At 40.1% G+C, this 23,599-nt stretch overlaps 1 long non-coding RNA gene across 1 annotated transcript; it reads right to left on the reverse strand.

The window, feature by feature from the left end:
* Positions 1–18,490: 18,490 nt before the first annotated feature.
* LOC121534549 lies at positions 18,491–19,632 on the reverse strand. The gene is made up of 4 exons (XR_005994629.1): positions 19,546–19,632; positions 19,028–19,360; positions 18,753–18,880; positions 18,491–18,650 (listed from the first exon to the last, which is right to left on the reverse strand). It is a non-coding gene; the product is annotated as an uncharacterized LOC121534549 (long non-coding RNA).
* Between the last annotated feature and the right edge of the window lie 3,967 nt (positions 19,633–23,599).

The raw sequence follows: 23,599 nt of genomic DNA on the forward strand, positions 1-23,599 counted from the left end.
TTCTTACTTTTTACTTTTTTCCCCACCTTGAGAAGCCATCTTTTATGCTAAATCGATGAAATTAAAGCGATGAAATCTGTACAATATAATGTAGCGTTCACCGTGCATCTCGTCTCTGAGCCAGGTAGCAATAGTTCTCATTACGCATAAAAGGTTCTAGGCCTTGCTTTGTCCCACCCAGGTAAATTGCATATCCCTGGAAAGCTTATCTCATTGGCCACAAGACTGTCAAGGTGCCATAGTAGCCAATCCCCTGTGTAATGGATGCTTACGGCGCGTAAGCAGGCAACATCATATTTTTCATGCACCAAAATATAGTCACTCGGTGGACATTCGATGTTGTCATTAAGTCATACATCATCAGATAACATTGGCAATAGATTTGTTCCTACCAACCGAATGATTAATTTCATACCCCAAATAGACCAAATCGAAGCTTACCTTGTAAGATGTTTGGTGAAAAAGTGTAAAATACGTATTTTGACTCTCGGGGCTGGTGATCAATAATGGTAGGTCACAGGCAGACAAATAAGACATCCTCATGATCTGTGGAGTCCCGGCTTTCGGTGTGTATAGACGTATTCTGTGTTTATTTCGTTTATGCTTCACAACGCTAACCGGAATGTAGGTATCAGCCTTATACATTCGTATGCCCATATATGGCAGTAACCCACACCAAAGATTTGAAGGCACAGATCAATAGCCAAGATACTCAGCTTTCCGCAGACACCCTGATTTTGCAGATAGGTGCTACCGTTCTCATACCAGACTGAATTGAATAAAAAAAATCTAATAAGGTCCCCAAATATGGGGACTATACATTTAAGAGGTTAATATGTTTTTTGTTTGTCTATCTTTTATATGTATTTTTCTACGTTTATCTATGTTTACAACAAGCAATGGGAAGATATCAGAACAGGGACGTTGGGGAATAATAACATATTGTACGGGATACATTTGTACTATAGTGAAGCCGTCTCTATAGTAACGCAAAGTCTCTTTCATAATCATGTGAAATGTCAATTGCTATGGAAATGCTGGAATGTGTTTTTTTATGAAAATGATGTTAAATGTAATTATGATGCAACTATGATGGTGATACGATATGGATTACAATTATCATTCTGAATATTAAGGCTATACTCACTTCATGTTACACACAGACACTCAACCATGCAAATTGGCTGGGTTATTATTTATTTGGACATCACACATTATAGTCTTACTCTTATCCAGACATCATACACACTCTCACTAAATCACATCCAATATCATACACATCAACCTACTCAGATCTACTACACACATAATATCTTGACTCAATTTTCTAACATCTGTGGCATTGGCTGACAGGCAAACAGGCAAGGGAATAAAACAAATATTTATAGAACCTGTTTCTTGAATTCTAAACATCAGACATTTGAAATCTCATAATACCTCTTATGGCAGTAACTTTACAAGCACTAATTATGGTAAATGTAGACTGGAAATTGTAGCTAGTTATGGTAAGGGGTGAAATAAGTATAGCCAGTTGTCATGGACAAAGGAACTCAAAAGATGTTATGATATTAATTAACAAAAATGTCCATCTGAATGTGCAAACAGTCAGGAATGATTCGCAAGGAAGGTGGATCTTTTTGAATATGAAAGTGGATGAAAAACAGATTTGGTCCAAATCAGGATGATCCATACTTCTTAGAAAAAATTTCAACAAATGTATTGAACTTATAGGCAACAAACGATCAAATCATTGTGGTGGGAGACTATAACACAGTGTTAAGTACCTCAATGGGCACTAAGGAAATCACTCTACAAACTATCATCACCGAGGAAATCACAATATTATGGACACATTAGAAATAGTGGATATTTGGAGACCAAAAAACCCTGGAGGACACTTAATCAAGCTAGTCGTCTTGACTACTTTCTTGTCTCTTTCTCTCTTGCATCAAAGGTTAAAAAAGTATTAATGGGAGACAGAATGCGATCGGATCATCATCTAATTGGCCTTCACATAACTCTTACAGAATTTCCACGTGGACGGGTATATTGGAAATGTAATTAAAGTTTACTGGAGGACAATTTATTTTTAACTAAGACAAAATAATTTTAACAGAATTTTTCCAGTACAATATAGGTTCAGCAAATCCCCTTATTGTTGGGGATACCTTTAAATGTACCCTCAGAGGTCATTCAATTCAATATTCATAAATAATAAAAAAGCAGTTTCTGTCTAAAGAGACAAGACTAACAAGGGAAATACATGAACTAGTAGTACAGGAAGATAGCAATAAAAATGATACGACAGAGACACAAAATAAGTTAGAGGAAAAACAAAAAGAACTGCAAGAACTTATTCAAGAATGATCTAATGTAAAATATTACAAAAATCAAGCAAACTGGATGTAAAATGGAGAAAAATGCACCAAATTCTTCCTGAATCTCCATCACAGGAACGCTACTAAAAATCATTTGCAGAAACATGTTACTAAAGACGAAGCTTCATCTATGATTTAAAAGGAGGAAGCTAAATATTTTAAGCAGATGTTCTCGTTTCTGTCTCATCCTCACCCTCTGAATGACGATTACTGTAAGATTTTTTTTTCAAAATAATACAAAAAATTGAAAATTAACAAATGTACAAAAAGATTAGTAGGAATATTACAGAGGAATAACTTTTTGAGGCTATTAAATCCTTTCAGTCTGGAAAATCGCCAGGGCTTGATGGCATACCGGTAGAGGTACATCAAGCCTTTTTTGATATATTCAAATCTCCATTGTTAGCTTGTTTTAACTACTCCTATAGAAATGGTAGTCTGTCAGGTACTCAGCAGGAAGGTCTGATTTCACTATTATTAAAAGAAGACCCAGATGCAAATATAAAGATCCAGTCTGTCTAAAAAAACTGGAGGCCTCTTACACTTCAATGTTGTGATGCAAAAATACTAGCGAAATGCATTAGCACTCAGAATTAAAAATGTTTTACCAGGTATTGTTCATCCTGATCAGACAGGTTTTTTACATGGACGATAATATACAACAACTACTGGAAATAATAGATAAAACATTAATCATCTAAGAAGCCAGGCCTGGTATTTATAGAAGATTTTGAAAAGGCCTTTGATAAAGTAAGACTGGATTTGATTTTTAAATGCCTGTAATTTGTCAATTTCGGTGATTCTCCTATAAAATGGGTAAAAGTAATGTATTGCAACCCCAGGTGTAAAATAGTAAATAACGGCTACTTCTCAGAGAGTTTTGAATTGTCAAGAGGAGTTAAAAAAGGGTGTCTGCTGTCACCATATTTATTTGTTATGGCCATCGAAATGCTAGCTATTAAAATCAGATCAAATAACAACATTAAAGGACTACAAATCCAAGGCTTAAAAACAAAGGTGTCCATGTATGCCGATGACTCAAGTTTTATATTAAGTCCACAAGCCAGAGCTCTACAATGTCTCATTGAAGATCTAGATAACTTTTCTGGACTCTCTGGACTAAAACCTAATTATGATAAGTGTACAATATTGCGTATTGGATCTTTAAAAAATACAACTTTTACATTACCCTGCAGTTTACCTATAAAATGAGCTGAAGGTATTCATATCACAAAAATATATAAATGAGCTCTCCACAATGAATTTCAATAGATCCTGCAACAATGGAGAGGTAAATACCTGTCTATTTATGGAAAAATAGCCCTGATTAACTCCTTAGTCATATCTCAGTTTACTCACTTACTTATGGCAATGCCTGCTCCTGATGATTCGTTTTTTCAATTTCATCCCCCTGAAAAGATAGAACAAATATTACAACAAATATTATAGCTGAACTCAAATGTGCTGGTTGATAAAAGACCTGTATTTATGGAAAATATGTCTGAAAAGGGTATCTTGTTTTTAAATGATATTGTAAATTGGAATGGTAGAGTTATGTCTTTCATGGAGTTATCAGAATTGTATGGGAAGGTCTGCTCAATCTAAGATTACAACCAATTGATTACAGCATTACCCCAAAAATGGAGGAGGCAGGTGGCAGCGGGAGGAGGTAGGGAACTGGTCTGTCTGCCCAATATAAAGGATCAAAACTGGCGGAGGAATACAAATAGTATAAACAGGAAAGTATACCAGTTTCATTTGAGGACCAGGATGTTGCCAGCTGTGCCATACAGATTGCAAAATAGTTGAGATTTTTGATGTACAGATTCCATGCTATAGGGTGTATGATATATAAAACGACGCAAGATTCAAGACTTTGTGCTTTTCAGCTAAAATTACTGTACAGAATTCTTGCCACCAACAAAATGTTGAATATTTGGGGAATATAATAATCGTAGCTCTGCAGATTTTGTTGTGAGGATACAGAATCAATAGACCATTTGTTTTGGTATTGCCCTCAGGTAGCCTTTTTCTGGTCTCAGGTTCAGGAATGGCTGAAAAAGCACAACATTGATCTAAAATTGACCCTAGAAATAGTATTGTTGGGGGATCAGGAGAGACCTGGTCAGTCAATTACTAATATACTCTTACTAAAAGTACTTATTTTCAACTCACAATTTGAATCTATCTAATCAAATAGAATCCCCAGATTGCATGTTAAACATCACAGTGGTTGAGGGGCAGCTCTTGGGGAACTGTGGGGGGGATCTTGGCGGGCTAGTGGCCTGGCGGTTGGGAGCTTGGGCCGGTGGCTGATAGGTCACTGGTTCGGATCCCCGTTTTTGACCTTGTGGGAGATCTGTCGACGTGCCCTTGAGCAGGGCGTTGACTCTGGTTGCTTCTGTGTGTCACTCTGGATGGGAGTCTGTTAGATGACAAATGTGATGTAGTTGTTGAGCGGCTTCACTGCAAGTAGATTGTATGTTTTAATATTCTATAATTGTTTTAACAAATAAAATAAAAAACAGTGCAGAAGGTGTGGTTTCACATAAAACAATTTTCTAATTGTGTGCCTTCAACAAAATTCGACCTCATACCTTCATGTCCTTGAATGTTCCATAGTTCCCTACTGTAAAATAGGGCAGGGTTACACCTGTGTTCTGATAGCTACGCTAGGTTGCTGGGCTGGATATTGAATCACTACACGGCTGCCAGCTAGAGCAATACTGACTTAAAATGATATGCTGTATGTAATAGGCTCCTATTACATCTAAAAGATAATTAAATGTAGGAGAACATGAATTACAGCAGCAGAATACACCTGCAGTCTATACACTGCTACACAATACAGCTCTAGTATGCTAACATAGACGGTAAACTATAATGTGGCCCGCAAGGACACATAACCACTGGAAGGTGCAATATCTGCGTACTGACCATGAAAATGGTGGACAGAGTGAGAGTGCTCACTAACACAACTTGGGCGGCAGGTAGCTTAGTGGGTAAGAGCGTTGTAAGAGCGTTGTGCCAGTAACCGAAAGGTCGCTGGTTCTAATCCCTGAGCCGACTAGGTGAAAAATCTGTCGATGTGCCCTTAAGCAAGGCACTTAACCCTAATTGCTCCTGTAAGTCGCTCTGGATAAGAGCGTCTGCTAAATGACGTAAATGTAAACTTAAACCTGCTATCTCTAATAAGCTGCTGCAGTGACCAACAGGCTGTACAATGTAAACAACCTCTGCATAGAATGACCACGATAATAAAAGGACCTAAATCTTCTTATATCTCAAGCATAAACATAACTGCAATGCACTGTGTGCATGACGCATAGAAAATAGTTAGCCTGGCTAACTAGCTAACGTAGTTGCTAGCAATGACGATGCATAAGCAATTTCAAACTCTGCATAGAATGACCACGATAATAAAAGGACCTAAATCTTATATCTCAAGCATAAACATAACTGCAATGCACTGTGTGCATGACGCATAGAAAATAGTTAGCCTGGCTAACTAGCTAACGTAGTTGCTAGCAATGACGATGCATAAGCAATTTCAACTTTATAATAACCCAGATTACTTTATCCCCCCCGACAGTATACAGTATGATAAACATCACATATTCTTACTTACTTTTAGATGCACACACAAATACAGTTAAACATCCTGCAACTTGTCTTCTTATTATGTCTGTGGATAATCAAAAACTGTCCATTCTCTGTCTTCAACGAAACTCACTGGCTGGAGGCGGGACTTACAACGAGCAGGATAAAGAGAATGTCTCTGATTATATAGAAAGTTAGGAGTGATTCTAATTAAAGGGACAAACTAGGGGTGCATAGGGAAATACTAAATCTGAAGGTCTTGCCTTTTCTACAGCAGTCTCCAAATTTACAGTGGGAAATGTGTGTCTCAATAAAAGACCACAACAAGGAGTGACTAAGGGCTAGGGAGCAGATCAGCGGAGTGACCTGCTGGAGCTTGGAAGTCAGGGGAGTGCTTTCTGGGTGCTTCTGGAGGTGACCACCTGGGAGATGCCTACGTCTCCATATAAGTTGACAGGTCAGCTCTGAGTCCGGGGGGTCAACTGCAAGCAGACGGGGTTGCAGTACCTGGGACAGAGGGGTGTTGGGCAGCCCCATGAGGACGGTGGACCGCCCCATGGGACGGTACTTGGGGTCACAACAACTGGAGCTGTGACATCGGCTATTGTGGCTAAGCCTCTCACTGCCCCGTGGAGAAACCGGTGGCTGCTCCCGAACTCTTACCAGAGATTTTGTAGTGCCTGGTGCCTGATAAGGGAGGGGGTGGAACAGCAGAGTGGCCGCAGAAGGTAGGCATCCCCTTCCCTCGTCCGTCTGGAAGGAATGAAGATTGCTTTACTGTGGTGTTATTTATTTATTCATTTTAACCTTTATTTACAACTGGAAAAGCCCATTGAGACCCAAAGTCTCTTTTTCAAGGGAGACCTGGCCAAGAAGGCAGCAACAATCAATACATTACAGAATTAAAACATACAACAATACAATACAATTCAACAACATGATCCAGCCTAAAATAAGCATTTACACTCCTCTGTAACAGAGTCTCCCATCAAAAATGTAAATTCATTCAGTGGCACTAACATATCTAGATAAAGCATGGATTGTAGACTATTCCATGTCTCTGGTGCACAAGACGAGAAGGCAGTCTTGCCTAATACTGTGAATGTCCTGGGGACTTTAAGTAGCAACCACCAAGAGGGAGTTTACCCAAAAGGGCTTTGTAGATGAACATATACAAATGTAGCTTTCTGCGCATATAAAGTGAGGTCCAACCCACCATTTGGTACAAGGTGCAATGGTGGGTGAGTGACTTGGCATTTGTAATAAAGAGCAAGGAAGCATGATAAACATAGTCCAGTCTCTGTAAGACAGAGGAGGCTGCATGCATATACAACAAGTCACCATAATCAATTACAGAGAGAAAAGTGGCCTGAACAAACTTCTTTCTAGCCATAAGCGGGAAGCAAGCCTTATTACGAAAACAAAAAACTATTTCTATTTAAGCTTCCTCACAAGATTATCCAAATGAACTTTAAAGGACAACTTGTCATCCAACCATGTACCTAGGAATTTGTAGGATTACACTTTTTCAATGGATAAGCCACCAGATGTGATAATGCCAACGTTCTCTGGCTGAGTGCGAGCTCTGGTGAAGGTCATGAATTTAGATTTTTGTACATTCAAGACCAGTTGTAGACCATAAAGGGAGGCCTGAAGTGACTGAAAAGCAGTCTGGAGGTCTTCAACAGCCTGAACCAGAGAAGGAGCACATTAATATATGATTGTATCATCTGCATTTAGATGCAACTTTGCTGGTTGCATCCCATTTCCCAAATCATTAATACAAATTGAGAACAACACAGGAGCTAAAATGGAACCCTGGGGCACACGTATATTAATCTCAAGAAAGCTAGACTTGTGATTGTCAGCATATACACAGTGTTCTGTCAGAAAGATAGTTCCTAAACCAATTTACTGCCCCTTCACTGAGACCAATGTTACTGAGTCTAGCTAGCAACAATTCATGGTCAACTGAATCAAATGCCTGTGATAAATCAACAAACAGAGCAGCACAATGTTGCTTTTTATCAGGTGAATTTATGATGTTATTTGCCACTGCCATAGCTGCAGTTGTGGTGCTGTGCCCCGATCTAAAGCCAGACTGAACCCCGCTCAGTATGTTATTTTCAATTAAAACGTTTTTTAACTGTGAGTTCACTAGGGATTCATAGACTTTGGCCAGGATAGGGAGTTTGGAGGACAATAGTTATTAGCATCTGAGGGATCTCCACCCTTTAGCAGTGGGAGGACATAAACTGATTTCCAAATGCTGGGTATGGAATTGGTCAAGAGACTCTATTTGAAAATGTGAGCCACAGGTTCAGTAATAATACCGTCTTCTATCTTTAAGAGGTAGGGATCCAGGTTGTCTGGAACTGCAGACTTTTTAGTGTCTATTGCCTTTAGTGCTTTATAGACCTCAGCATAAGAAACAGGCTAAAAGTTTAAATGGTTCACATGAGGGCCTATATCATAGTTTACTGTAACAGAGCTTACATTAGAGGCCTAGGCCCCACCACTATCAAAAACTGAACCAGCAGATATGAAGTGCTTGTTAAAAAACCCTACAATATCGGCTTTATCCTTCACTTCATTTAGAATCCATCATTAAATGGTCAGGAAGGCCATAGGATACATTAGAACCTGACACTGATTTGATTAGCTTCCAGAACTCGGTAGGGTTGTTAAGGTTCTCTGTGACAGATAGAAATCTGATTTGGACTTCCTGATCAATCCTGTACATTTGTTTCTTAGCGCTCTGGCCACCACTCAGAGCCTGATTCCTCTCTAGGTTTCTTCCTAGGTTACTGCCTTTCTAGGGAGTTTTTCCTAGCCACCGTGCTTCTACATCTGCATTGCTTGCTATTTGGGGTTTTAGGCTGGGTTTCTGTATAGCACTTTGTGACATCTGGTGATGTAAAAAGGGCTTTATAAATACATTTGATTGATTGATTGAAGGAGGCCCAGTCAACAGGAGCATTTGTATGTCTAGCTTGAGCCCAAGAGACATTTCTCTTTCTAATTAATTCTGACAAGTCATCTGAAAACCAGGGATTGTCCCTTCCACTGACTCTAAATTTCTTCACAGGGGCAAATGGACACAAATTTCATATAAAAATTGTCCCAGGCAGTGTCAACATCGGGAATCAGACTTGGGGCTACAGAGTGGTCGGGTGATTCACCACGGTCAGGTGACGCAGCTGCTGATCTGGAGGGGGCCTGTGCCAGCTCTGTGCATCTGATGTGCTTTCTGAGCGCAGCCACAAGGTTGGGGTCTGATGGACACACTTCCTTATCTTCGTCTGTAGGTCAGGTTCTTGTGTGAGACCCAGGTACTGATCTGTCTCTGACGTGCGTCTCCTGGCTTTGGTGTGGCATACTGGTGCGTAGAGATGGCTCAGAAGATGTGGTTGGCCGTGGTGTCTGTAGCTGTGTAGAAACTGTAGCCCTGAGTTCTCGCACCTCATAGTGAAGTGCTTCATAGTCATCTCTTATTCTGTAAAACTGCCATGAAATCGGGAATCTGGGTGGCTTAGTGTCTTAGTTCTATTATGGTTTCTGATTGTCCACTTGCCTTGCGCAGGAGGGCTGCATTCTTCATTTTTACGTTTCGGGACGCAAGATGCTCGATTTCTTGCTCCATCTCTCTGAAGATGACAGTCCGCTCATGGGGACTGCTGTGGGTAATGTAGAGAGTGATGAACTAGCCTCATCATAGAAGTCCTCTTCTTCTCTTTGGTTGGGCATGGCAGTGTGTTGCGAGGTGGGTGGTGACAAGCGCCTGATATAACCTGGACCTCTAAGGTCAGAGTCCATCACATTATCTGGGAGGCAAGTCTCACGCCGGGGCTGCATGATTGTCGAGTCAGGCTGGTGCATCCTCTTGATTGTGGTGGTTCCTATATCCGGATCTTCTGAAGGACCATGTAAAATAGGGCAGGGTTACACCTGTGTTTTGATAGCTAAGCTAGGTTGCTGGGTTGGATATCAAAACACTACAAGGCTGCCAGCTAGAGCAGTATGGATTCCATCTTAATTGGCTTGTCACCTCACCACCATGAACCACACACTGGTACTCTTTAGAGTTCATTAATGAACAACTGTAGGATGTGGTTCTACAAGGAGTAGAAAAAGGAACATATTATAGGACACAATAATATGTGATTATTACTATAAGATGCATACTGTATAAAGGCATAATCAGATGAGTTTATCACAGTATGCAATGTAAACGCAATGAAATAAGTTTTCACACAGATGTGAATACAATACTGACTTAAAATGATATGCTGTATGTAATAGGCTCCTATTACATCTAAAAGATAATTCAATGTAGGAGAACATGAATTACAGCAGCAGAATACACCTGCAGTCTATACACTGCTACACAATACAGCTCTAGTATGCTAACATAGACGGTAAACTATAATGTGGCCCGCAAGGACACATAACCACTGGAAGGTGCAATATCTGCATACTGACCATGACAATGGTGGACAGAGTGAGAGTGCTCACTAACATAACTTAAACCTGCTATCTCTAATAAGCTGCTGCAGTTACCAGCTGGCTGTACAATGTAAACAAACTCTGCATAGAATGATCACGGTAATAAAAGGACCTAAATCTTCTTATATCTCAAGCATAAACATAACTGCAATGCATTGTTGCTGGCAATGACGATGCATAAGCAATTACAACTTACAACTTTATAATAACCCCCCCCCCCGACAGCATACAGTATGATAAACATCACATATTCTTACTTACTTTTAGATGCACACACAAATACAGTTAAACATCCTGCAACTAATCACAAACTGTCCATTTCCTGTCTTTTGCGAAACTCACTGAATGGAGGCGAGACTTATAATGAGCAGGCTAAAGAGAATGTCTCTGATTGGATAGAAAGTTAGGGGTGATTGACTGATGAGCTGTCGGACAGTCTAACTAAAGGGACAAACTAGGGGTGCATAGGGAAATACTAAATCTGAAGGTCTGGCCTTTTCTACACCTACACTATCAGAGGAAGGACCTCAAAATTGTCAAAGACTCCAGCAACCCTAGTCATAGACTGTTCTCTCTGCTACCGCACGGCAAGCGGTACCGGAGTGCCAAGTCTAGGTCCAAAAGACTTCAACCGCTTCTACCCCCAAGCCATAAGACTCCTGAACAACTAATCATGGCTACCCGGACTATTTGCACTGCCCCCCCACCCCATCTTTTTACGCTGCTGCTACTCTGTTAATTATTTATGCATAGTCACTTTAACTCTACCCACATGTACATATTACTTCAACTACCTCAACTAGCCGGTGCCCCCGCACATTGACTCTGCACCGGTACCCCCCTGTATATATAGCCTCCCTACTGTTATTTTATTTTACTTCTGCTCTTTTTTTCTTAACACTTTTTTGTTGTTTTATTCTACTTTTTTATTAAAAATAAATGCACTGTTGGTTAAGGGCTGTAAGTAAGCATTTCACTGTAATGTCTGCACCTGTTGTATTCGGCACGTGGCCAATAAAATTTGATTTGATTTGACTATTTGCTAAGCTACCAGTCAGGTGAAACTACATGTATAAAATCCTAACTATATTTATAAGTACGGTGTCCAATAGAGGTCGTGTTTGAAAATAGCTGATGACCGAAGTCAGCCTGCAGGCGCCCGACCCGCAACAAGGAGTCGCTAGAGCGCGATGAGCCAAGTAAAGCAACCCCTGCCAAACCCTCCCCTAACCCGGACGACGCTGGGCCAATTGTGTGCCGGCCTATGGGACTCCCAGTCACGGCCGGTAGTGACACAGCCTGGGATCGAACCCGGGTCTGTAGTGACGCCTCAAGCACTGTGATGCAGTGCCTTAGACCGCTGCGCCACTCGGGAGGCCCAGCTATGTCTATTCTTACCTTGATCATCGGTATTAGCTACTCTTTGCCCATATCTCCAATATATGTCTCACCCCAAATTATACGTGTCCAGGCAATGTTGTTCTGCACAAAGAAGGTTGTTGACTGACGTTAGAGCATCTTAGCCTGATTTATCCTCACTTTTTGACAATTGTGTAATTCATAAACAATGTAGCTATTGAAATGCAAGCAGCAGGTGAAGAGACCAGTCATAAAAAGTAGTACAATACCGAAACATAACATTTCACTCAAGTCAACCTTACCAACATGATTGTAATAGTCATCAGTACTATTCACATTAACCTACTTGGCTTCCTGTGCACAAACAAACAAGAATATAAAACAAAGATTATTCACTTTATTTTAAATTATGATGTAATGGTGAATGAATCACACATTGTTAAATGTGGTAGCTGCGAGCTGCGAGTGGTGTAAAGTACTTAAGTAAAAGTACTTTAAAGTACTACTTAAGTAGTTTTTTTGGGTATCTGTACTTTACTTTACAATTTACATTTTTGACAATTTTTACTTTTACTTCACTACATTCCTAAATAAAATTATGTACTTTTTACTCCATACATTTTCCCTGACACCCAAAAGTACTCGTTACATTTTGAATGCTTATCAGGACAGGAAAATTGTCCAATGTACACACTTATCAAGAGAACATCCCTGGTCATCCCTACTGCCTCTGATCTAGCAGACTCACTAAACACATGCTTCGTTTGTAAATTATGTCTGAGTGTTGGAGCGTGCCCCTGGCTATCCGTAAATAAAAAAAACTAGAAAATGGTGCCTTCTGGTTTGCTTAATATAAGGAATTTGAAATGATTTATACATTTTACTTTTGATACTTAAGTATATTTTAGCAATTACATTTACTTTTGATACTTAAGTATATTTAAAACCAAATACTTTTAGACTTTTACTCAAGTAGTATTTTACTTGAGTAATTTTTTTGAGTAATTTTCTATTATGTTATCTTTACTTTTACTGAAGTATGACAATTGGGTACTTTTTCCACCACTGGCTGTCTGTGTTTACATCCCTCTCAGTCCAATCACCAAAGATGCTATAGTAGAGGGAGAGAGGATACAAGTGAAAAGGGTGGGGGGACTAGGTGGAGGTTCAGATCTCCTGGAGTGTTACCCTCCTCTAGCTTTTCAACCAGCTAGTTATTAGAATCAGGTGCACTAGATTAGAGTTGGAGAATACCTACAAGACCTGTAACTCTCCTGGCAAGCCCTATACAGTGTCTTGCAAAAGTATTCATCCCCCTTGGCGTTTTTCCTATTTTGTTGCATTACAACCTGTAATATAAATTGATTTTTATTTGGATTTCACGTAATGGACATACACAAAATAGTCCAAATTGGTGAAGTGAAATGAAAAAAATAACTTGTTTCAACAAATTCAGAATTTTTTTTTACGGAAAAGTGGTGCGTACATATGTATTCAACCCTTTGCTATGAAGCCCCTAAATAAGATCTGGTGCAACCAATTACCTTCAGAAGTCACATAATTAGTTAAATAAAGTCCACCTGTGTGCAATCTAAGTGTCACATGATCTGTCACATGATCTCAGTATATACACACCTGTTCTGAAAGGCCCCAGAGTCTGCAACACCACTAAGCAAGGGGCACCACCAAGCAAGCGGCACCATGAAGACCAAGGAGCTCTCCAAACAGGTCAGGGACAAAGTTGTGGAGAAGTACAGATCAGGGTTATTATTAAAAAATTGAAAGAATATGGCACCACAACAAACCTGCCTAGAGCGGGCCGCCCACCAAAACTCACCCCGAGAACACCATCCCCACAGTGAAGCATGGTGGTGGCAGCATCATGCTGTGGGGATGTTTTTCATCGGCAGGGACTGGGAAACTGGTCAGAATTGAAGGAATGATGGATGGCGCTAAATACAGGGCAATTCTTGAGGGAAACCTGTTTCAGTCTTCCAGAGATTTGAGACTGGGACGGAGGATCACCTTCCAGCAGGACAATGACCCTAAGCATACTGCTAAAGCAACACTTGAGTGGTTTAAGGGGAAACATTTAAATGTATTGGAATGGCCTAGTCAAAGCCCAGACCTCAATTCAATTGAGAATCTGTGGTATGACTTAAAGATTGCTGTACACTAGCGGAACCCATCCAACTTGAAGGAGCTGGAGCAGTTTGCCAGTGGCTAGATGTGCCAAGCTTATAGAGACATACCCCAAGAGACTTGCAGCTGTAATTGCTGCAAAAGGTGGCTCTACAAAGTATTGACTTTGGGGGGGGTGAATAGTTATGCACGCTCAAGTTCTGTTTTTTCTTGTCTTATTTCTTGTTTGTTTCACAATAGAAAATATTTTGCATCTTCAAAGTGGTAAGCATGTTGTGTAAATCAAATGATATAAACCCCCCAAAAATCAATTTTAATTCCAGGTTGTAAGGCAACAAAATAGGAAAAATGGCAAGGGGGGAGAATGCTTTCGCAAGCCACTGTATATGCAATGTGATGTTGGTGCTTTTTGGCTAGTGTCATGGTGATATTTTTGAAACGCTTTGGCTGTGTAAAGAAGTTGTGTTTCGCTTCATAACGCATACACGATGTGTGAAGAATTGGACCAATATTCCTTATACACCTAGGATAATGTATCATGAAATTATGTTCAGGCAAAATATTCCTATTAGGAAACAAATACTTGAAGAGCCTATGATGCTCAGCAATTAAGTGTTTTAAACCCTCGGTTAATACTGGAGAAATCACAATATTCACGATCTGTAGTAGTAACAGTAGCAGTTGCCAGTATTTATCATAATTCTGAACCAGATCACCAAATATCAATTGCATATTGCGGAGAAGACACCATGATTGGATAGCTTTTAGGCCCAGAGCATTGCTTTCATCATCCAATTTGACTGAAGGTGGACGATTCCTTCTCTCTGTGTAGCCATAGTTACATGACTGTATTCTACAAAAAATGTATTTGGCAGTCACAAAGTTAGCTTGTACATACTGTAACAAAAGTTTTACCTCAAACTATTTAACTCCTTCTAAAATGTTGTGCATAATATCAACAGCGAAGTTGTTGATATAAAAAATATATATATATATATATATATATATATATATATAAACAAAAATAATAAAAATTTGGAAAAAACATTAATAAAATATATATATATATATATATATATATAATAGAATTATTGTAAAATGAACTCTGTCCATAAGGTGTAGATAGTAAGTATAGACCGGAAGTAGACGCCTGGGCATTGTTGTTCACTAATTTACTCCAAGTAGGGAAAGGATGGTGGGGTTGAAAAGTAATAAAGGGGAGTATATATATAAAAAATAAAAAAAACATGGGGGATTGGAAGTGATGCAGACAATTACATTGATAGAAGATACAATCTATCTGCAATATTAAGCTGATCCATTCCCCCCCCCAAAAAAAAAACAAAAAAAAAAAAACTGCGAAGTTGTCAGCTGTGTTGAAGTACTGCAGAGAGTTCAATAAATAAGCATGTTTCACACCGTATACATGAGGTAGTGTTGGATTTGACTGTACAGTTTGACAATCGTCTGGATGCATGCCTTTTGTTCGCAAAAATCCCACTTCGGTCATCTTCACAGAACACAGTTTGAAAATCCCCCTTCTCAGTGAGGAAAAAACTGTAGCAATACCAGGCACTAAATGATTCGACAAAACCAAAGAGGCAATGTATACCAAGATTATCACCAGTAACTTGGACAATACTGTCATGAAAATGACCATTAAACATAGAAACTTCAATTCCCTCAGTCTCAATCACTTTCAGGTCACTTACAATTGGCTTTAGTATGGCATCAAATCTGTAAGTTTTAAGGTCCTGGGTATGGAAGAGCGCACATAAGTGTACAGTCGTGGTCAAAAGTTTTGAGAATGACACAAATACTAATTTTCACAAAGTCTGCTGCCTCAGTTTTGATGATGGCAATTTGCATATACTCCAGAATGTCATGAAGAGTTGCAGATGAATTGAAATTAATTGCAAAGTCCCTCTTTGTCATGAAAATGAACTTAATCCCCAAAAAACATTTCCACTGCATTTCAGCCCTGCCACAAAAGGACCAGCTGCCATCATGTCAGTGATTCTCTCGTTAACACAGGTGAGAGTGTTGACGAGGACAAGGCTGGAGATCACTCTGTCATGCTGATTGAGTTAGTATAACAGATTGGAAGCTTTAAAAGGAGGGTGGTGCTTGAAATCATTGTTCTTCCTCTGTTAACCATGGTTACCTGCAAGGACACACATGCCGTCATCATTGCTTTGCACAAAAAGGGCTACACAGGCAAGGATATTGCTGCTAGTAAGATTGCACCTAAATCAACCATTTATCGGATCATCAAGAACTTCAAGGAGAGAGGTTCAATTGTTGTGAAGAAGGCGCCAGGGCGCCCAAGAAAGTCCAGCAAGCGTCAGGACCGTCTCCTAAAGTTGATTCAGCTGCGGGATCGGGGCACCACCAGTGCAGAGCTTGCTCAGGAATGGCAGCAGGCAGGTGTGAGTGCATCTGCATACTTTTGGAGGATGGCCTGGTGTCATGAAGGGCAGCAAAGAAGCCACTTCTCTCTAGGAAAAACATCAGGGACAGATCAATATTCTGCAAAAGGTACAGGGATTGGACTGCTGAGGACTGGGGTAAAGTCATTTTCTCTGATGAATCCCCTTTCCGATTGTTTGGGGCATCCGGAAAAAATCTTGTCCGGAGAAGACAAGGTGAGCGCTACCATCAGTCCTGTATCATGCCAACAGTAAAGCATCCTGTGACCATTCATGTGTGGGGTTGCTTCTCAGCCAAGGGAGTGGGCTCACTCACACTTTTGCCTAAGAACACAGCCATGAACACATCCTTCGAGAGCAACTTCTCCCAACCATCCAAGAACAGTTTGGTGACGACCAATGCCTTTTCCAGCATGATGGTGCAAAAGTGATAACTAAGTGGCTCGGGGAACAAAACATCAACATTTTGGGTCCATGGCCAGGAAGCTACCCAGACCTTAATCCCATTGAGAACTTGTGGTCGATCAAGAGGCGGGTGGACAAACAAAAACCCACAAATTCTGACAAACTCCAAGCATTGATTATGCAAGAATGGGCTGCCATCAGTCAGGATGTGGCCCAGAAGTTAACACAGCATGCAACGGCGGATTGTAGAGGTCTTGAAAAAGAAGGGTCAACACTGCAAATATTTACTCTTTGTATAAACGTAATGTAATTGTCAATAAAAGCCTTTGACACTTATGGAATGCTTGTAATTATACTTCAGTATACCATAGTAAAATATCTCATAACACTGAAGCAGCGAACTTTGTGAAGACCAATACTTGTGTCATTCTCAAAACTTTTGACCACGACTGAAGATGAATTCAATTTTGGTGGAAAATGTCTCAAAGTGAAGTATATACCCCCCAACTTGTGAATACCCTTCATTGATCCCAATGGATTGGTTCATTTCCCCTCATCAGTACTTGTATAAGTGTTCCCTCTGCCCCCTTGTCTTTGTGTGTGATTGTTTATTGTGAGGAGAGTGAAGCTCGGTTGAGCTCCTTGTATTTTGTATTGCCGGGTTATTTTCCCTGTATGCCTTGTTGGTTCCAGTGCGCCTGTTTTGCGCACTGGACTGTTTTGACGCATTACTGCGTAACTATATTCCGGAATAAATCCTGTTATTCTGTGATTTACCCTCCTGCGCCTGACTCCTTCAAATCACCCATTACAGTTGTCTCAAAGTCATCATAAAACAGTTGAATTTGCAACACATTTTCTTATTTGGAGAAGAGGGTATGTCTCTTAATATACAATCCATCTTCCAAATCAAATTAAACTCCTTCGAAATTGTGACTCGACTTGAACATATCACTAAGGTTTGGGACATAAGAATTGGAACATAAGCAAACTTGTCAGTTTCGACTACTTGATCATAAGTTCCAGTTGTTTTGTTTCTTCTATTATCAAATCTAACACCAAGCACTTTCTCCACTGGGTTAACAGTTTCCCATTTCTGTGCAAAATACTTTTTCCGTTTAGATTCAGAATTCAATGAAGTAAAAGACTGCTGGATTTTGCCTAGCGTTTCTGTTTCCTTAAGCCTGAAAAAGTACCAAATACACGACAACAACCTGTTTGACCACATTTCAGCTTGAGTGTTTTACAATGGCAAAGTCCATGAATCAACTTGAGATGCCTCACAAGCAAGTTGGTACTCCCATGACTAGTTCATATTTGAACTCAATATTTCTGCTGAATCTAGCTCTAAGCTCTGCAACACGTGGACTCTACTTAACCTTCCCAATATCTACTGTATCTTGTACACTTGGGGCGGCAGGTAGCTTAGTGGGTAAGAGCGTTGTGCCAGTAACCGAAAGGTCGCTGGTTCTAATCCCCGAGCCGACTAGGTGAAAAATCTGTCGATGTGCCCTTGAGCAAGGCACTTAACCCTAATTGCTCCTGTAAGTTGCTCTGGATAAGAGCGTCTGCTAAATGACTGTAAAATGTAAATGTACACAGTTGTCTGTATGAAGGTGTACATACTGTGCAGCATCAGATTCTAAGAGATCCCAAACACAAAGTTTGTCTTGAAGGCACCAAGAGCGCTTGTGGAGTTGCATGGCAGAGCTTGCTTGTCCAGGATGATGAAGTAACTATGGATGTTGCTCCTGATGGTCCTGACAGCAAGGAGGTACAGTTGACTGCTTTGGGCAATGGCATTAAGGTGTTCCTCGATACTGGTTCCTGCCTGAAGACAAAAGAAACAATACCATTAATTCGGCAATAGTATAGTGGCTTGGATTCAATAAACAGTGACAATAGGTACTCAGATAAGGAGACCAATACAAACCTTTTTGAATATGACGAGATGCTTCTCAGCTTGAGAAGTAGACACCTTGCCTGGTCTTTTGTGGCCTTGTGATGAAGGGGGAATCAAATGGAGCAAGAGGAGGATGGAGGAGAGGTCACTGGCCCATCCTTAACACAGAAAGAAAATGAGAAAAATGTAATACAGCAGTACAATAGTTACGAAACTGCCAAAGCAATCCAACTCTCCATTTTTGGATTCAAGGGAGGATGCCGATAAGGTGATGCTGTTTGAAATGTTGAATTTGAAGAGCTTACCAGACACTTCATATCCATGAACCGTGGAAATTCAGTCAGCAACTCACAGCGTTTACTTGGGTCATGAGTCATCTTCCGTCTGTTTTCAAATGTCATCTTCATCTTCAGCTTGGTGGCCTCATCAGAAGAATGCTTCATGAGGGAAATGGCCTCCCTGCACTGTTCGTCACTCAGGGTAATCTCTGAACGGGATGAAGTCTCTCTCTCAGCTGTTGGGCCACCGCTGAATGGCTGGCTAGATTGTCGTTTCTCAGATGAAGCTTAATTCCTCTGGTTGGTTTTGATTTTCCAGGACAAGTAACCATTTCCAGTTTGAGGGTCAAAATAATGTTCCTTGAAGAAAATGAGAACACATTCACTCATCTAAACACAATGGAAAAGTCACAGCAACACTTTCCTCACATACATAAACACTCTTAAATCAGACAACAATTGAACATTGTGTAATATGCAATCCAAAACACAAATGCATGCTAAATTTGGCCTATACAAAAACGTTTTGGCCAATTAATACTCACATATCCTTTGGTTTAGTAGGGGTACTTGAGGTAAGGGGCGGCATGTAGCTTAGTGGTTAAGAGCGTTGTGCCAGTAACCGAAAGGTCGCTGGTTCTAATCCCCGAGCCGACTAGGTGAAAAATCTGTCGATGTGCCCTTGAGCAAGGCACTTAACCCTAATTGCTCCTGTAAGTCGCTCTGGATAAGAGCGTCTGCTAAATGACTCAAATGTAAATGTAAATATGTAAGGGAACAAGGTGACAATTCCTTGAGCACATGTCTCCCTCACATGGTGTGGATGGTGATGTCCTGACAAGAAGAGTACTTTATTAATCCATTTGCAATGAATCATACTGAAATACAGCCTAGATACAGACAGCTTTCTTGTGTGCCTGGTTTAGTGGTTACCCGTGAGTCTCGGTCATCTCTGCTGTAAGAATATTAATCATCTTTCGTCTGGTGCCATCAGTCAGCCTTTTGGTTCGAAAGTATTCCTTGATGACAAGACCGCCACCAGATTTCCTCTTCAGTATGTTATGGATTAACTATGAAAATAAAATGATCAAGCACAATCCAGAACCACTCTTACCCGCTCTTATCGGACACTGCAGGTAAAAACGTATGCACTGGATTACAACTCCCAACTATCAGGGGGGTAAGCTGATATACGGAACATTAGTTAAGAGAAAGAGAGGTTAGCAATTAATGACTCTATACAGAGGCTCATTACATTACACTCAGAAACGTACATGTTTAACTTCATCCTCAGCTCTCTGTCATGTTCTTGCTCCCATCATTGCTCAGAATGACGTCATCCGACTCAAGGAACTGGCAAAGGAGGAAGTAATCTGGGAAAATACTGTCACACAAAGTGGTTGATTATTGCAAAGGTTTTGACAAAGACAGACATGGCAAATTAAGTGACTACCCCAAGGGAGAGGCTGACAGTTAAACCCTCCTCTAACTTTATTACTGTGAAAAACCAACACATACCAGTATCAGTATTATTTTCCAAGACTTGACTGTGTCAGCACCTCCTCAAACACTTCTCCATCAACTTCAGTTCCCGACTCATCATACAGCTTTGCATTCGTTTGGCTGGCGACTGGTACGTCATTTCAGGAATGCTGAGACAAACAATTTCAAAATAACCATTAGTGGGGGAATTACATTCAATTGTTCTGTTTGCTGTTCTCCAGTCCATTCTATAGATAGTTTAAAAAAACAATTACTATGTGAGTTGGAGTTTAACAGCGATCCCATAGCAAAACTGTGAAATGTTTGCATTAGATATTTTATTGATCGCCAAGGGGAAATTCTGTTGTTATACCGTCAGTTAAAGGGGAACTGAACACATTTTTACATGTTTTATTTTCCCCCTTTCTGTGCTTGATTACCCAAATTGTTTTTTTTTATATCGTATTTCTGAAACTTTGTTGTCACTTTTCCTGAAACATAACTTTCCATTATGATAATGTGTCTATAAAGCACTTAAAACCCACTAATATTACATATTTTGTTTCTACTGTCCTATAACTCAATATTTGCATATTTAGGTTGCATCTTTCAAACATGGATTAATGGCACAGTGGAAATAATATATATATATATATATATATATACAGTGGGGGAAAAAGTATTTAGTCAGCCACCAATTGTGCAAGTTCTCCCACTTATAAAGATGAGAGAGGCCTGTAATTTTCATCATAGGTACACGTCAACTATGACAGACAAAATGAGGAAAAAAAATCCAGAAAATCACATTGTAGGATTTTTTATGAATTTATTTGCAAATTATGGTGGAAAATAAGTATTTGGTCAATAACAAAAGTTTCTCAATACTTTGTTATATACCCTTTGTTGGCAATGACACAGGTCAAACTTTTTCTGTAAGTCTTCACAAGGTTTTCACACACTGTTGCTGGTATTTTGGCCCATTCCTCCATGCAGATCTCCTCTAGAGCAGTGATGTTTTGGGGCTGTCACTGGGCAACACGGACTTTCAACTCCCTCCAAAGATTTTCTATGGGGTTGAGATCTGGAGACTGGCTAGGCCACTCCAGGACCTTGAAATGCTTCTTACGAAGCCACTCCTTCGTTGCCCGGGCGGTGTGTTTGGGATCATTGTCATGCTGAAAGACCCAGCCACGTTTCATCTTCAATGCCCTTGCTGATGGAAGGAGGTTTTCACTCAAAATCTCACGATACATGGCCCCATTCATTCTTTCCTTTACACGGATCAGTCGTCCGGGACCCTTTGCAGAAAAACAGCCCCAAAGCATGATGTTTCCACCCCCATGCTTCACAGTAGGTATGGTGTTCTTTGGATGCAACTCAGCATTCTTTGTCCTCCAAACACGACAAGTTGAGTTTTTACAAAAAATCGGACCATATGACATTCTCCCAATCCTCTTCTGGATCATCCAAATGCACTCTAGCAAACTTCAGACGGGCCTGGACATGTACTGGCTTAAGCAGGGGGACACGTCTTGCACTGCAGGATTTGAGTCCCTGGCGGCGTAGTGTGTTACTGATGGTAGGCTTTGTTACTTTGGTCCCAGCTCTCTGCAGGTCATTCACTAGGTCCCCCCGTGTGGTTCTGGGATTTTTGCTCACCGTTCTTGTGATCATTTTGACCCCATGGGGTGAGATCTTGCATGGAGCCCCAGATCGAGGGAGATTATCAGTGGTCTTGTATGTCTTCCATTTCCTAATAATTGCTCCCACAGTTGATTTCTTCAAACCAAGCTGCTTACCTATTGCAGATTCAGTCTTCCCAGCCTGGTGCAGGTCTACAATTTTGTTTCTGGTGTCCTTTGACAGCTCTTTGGTCTTGGCCATAGTGGAGTTTGGAGTGTGACTGTTTGAGGTTGTGGACAGGTGTCTTTTATACTGATAACAAATTCAAACAGGTGCCATTAATACAGGTAACGAGTGGAGGACAGAGGAGCCTCTTAAAGAAGAAGTTACAGGTCTGTGAGAGCCAGAAATCTTGCTTGTTTGTAGGTGACCAAATACTTATTTTCCACCATAATTTGCAAATAAATTCATTAAAATCCTACAATGTGATTTTCTTGAAAAAAAAATCTCAATTTGTCTGTCATAGTTGACGTGTACCTATGATGAAAATTACAGGCCTCTCTCATCTTTTTTAAGTGGGAGAACTTGCACAATTGGTGGCTGACTAAATACTTTTTTCCCCACTGTGTATATATATATATATATATATATATATATATATATATATATATATATATATATAGTGTATAAATAAGTATAGCCACCCAAAATTCTAATGGGTGAAGTTCCCCTTTAACATCAACATTAGGATGGCTGTGAAACTCACATAATGATATAAACCATATGGACTCAAAAGAAACAAACATTTTTGGAATTCCCCTTTAACTGAGAAATTAATATTTTGCAACTACAGTGGTAAAAGACAATTCCATTTTAATGACCAAATTAAAAACGTACCTTGATTCAAGAAGTCACTCTTTGATCAGCATTGTTGGATCTGATAATTTTTATTTTGTTTATTTATTTAACCTTTATTTAACTAGGCAAGTCAGTTAAGAACTAATTCTTATTTACAATGACGGCCTACCAAAAGGCAAAAGGCCTCCTGTGGGGATGGGATTAAAAAAATAAAATAAAATAGAAATATAGGACAAAACACATATCACGACAAGAGAGACACCACAACACTACATAAAGAGAGACCCAAGACAACAACATAGCATGGCAGCAACACATGACAACACAGCATGGTAGCAACACAACATGACAACAACATGGTAGCAACACAACATGGCAGCAGCACAACATGGTAGCAGCACAAACATGGTACAAACACAATTGGGCAGAGACAACAGCACAAAGGCCAAGAAGGTAGAGACAACAATACATCACGCGAAGCAGCCACAACTGTCAGTAAGAGTGTCCATGATAGAGTCATTGAATGAATAGATGGAGATAGAACGCTCCAGTTTGAGTGTTTTTTGCAGCTCGTTCCAGTCGCTAGCTGCAGCTAACTGAAAAGAGGAGCGACCCAGGGATGTATGTACTTTGGGG

The sequence above is a fragment of the Coregonus clupeaformis genome, chromosome 21 (genome assembly GCF_020615455.1).
Source record: "Coregonus clupeaformis isolate EN_2021a chromosome 21, ASM2061545v1, whole genome shotgun sequence".
Lineage (NCBI taxonomy): Eukaryota > Metazoa > Chordata > Actinopteri > Salmoniformes > Salmonidae > Coregonus > Coregonus clupeaformis.